This window comes from Cavia porcellus, unplaced genomic scaffold, assembly GCF_034190915.1.
Source record: "Cavia porcellus strain 051 isolate PalLab524CR breed Dunkin Hartley unplaced genomic scaffold, mCavPor4.1 scaffold_13, whole genome shotgun sequence".
NCBI lineage: Eukaryota > Metazoa > Chordata > Mammalia > Rodentia > Caviidae > Cavia > Cavia porcellus.
In genome coordinates, this window is record NW_026947496.1 from 39,264,949 (window position 1) to 39,265,654 (window position 706).

General features: G+C 39.4%; 1 non-coding gene across 1 annotated transcript; it reads right to left on the reverse strand.

Annotated features, from left to right (window-relative positions):
* Positions 1 to 330: 330 nt before the first annotated feature.
* On the reverse strand, positions 331 to 467 carry LOC111757926 (small nucleolar RNA SNORA2/SNORA34 family). The gene has a single exon (XR_002792173.2). It is a non-coding gene; the product is annotated as a small nucleolar RNA SNORA2/SNORA34 family (small nucleolar RNA).
* Positions 468 to 706: the final 239 nt, after the last annotated feature.

Genomic DNA, 706 nt, shown 5'->3' on the forward strand with positions numbered 1-706 from the left:
CAAAACAACATAGTATAAAACTGATCTGAACAAAATGAGGAAGGCATGTTAGGTCTTCAAAACCAGACAATAGGAAAGTCACTAATAGCTATCATAGAGTCTCTCATTCTCTTCAAAATAGCTGTCCATACTTTCATGTATATTGAAGTTCAACAAAACAAAACAGGCAGTGGGGAGGGGTTGCTTGCTTTCCTAGGGCTCCAGGTTCCAGCATGGTGCTGGTCCCAGTAGATGCTGGTGGCTCCTGTCCTGGGCTGGCCAGAGCCTGCCCTGCTCACAGCTGCTCATGGGGGGTGGGGAATGTGTGGGAGTGGGGGGGGTGTTGCTTCAAGATGTTTCTTTCTAATGAATTGACCATTTCACTGTCCAAGTTCTGAAATGGACAACAGACCATAGAAAGACATCTCTTTAGGCTCCTGCTTGAAACCAACATCATCAGGAAGCTGCCAGCCTTGATTTAGGGCCAAGCTAATTTCTTTCTTTATGGGTTTATAGTTGGTATACAGAAACACTATTGATTTTTGTGTTTTAATTTATATCCTGTTATCTTGATTAATTTTTTATTAGTTGTAGGAATTTTTGGCAGAAGTTTTCTGCATGAAGAAAAATATATATACTTTTACTCAATATTGATAAAAAAGGAAGTAAAAGATGTAAATCAATGCACTTAAAATCATAAAAGGTGAAATCACAACAGATACCACCA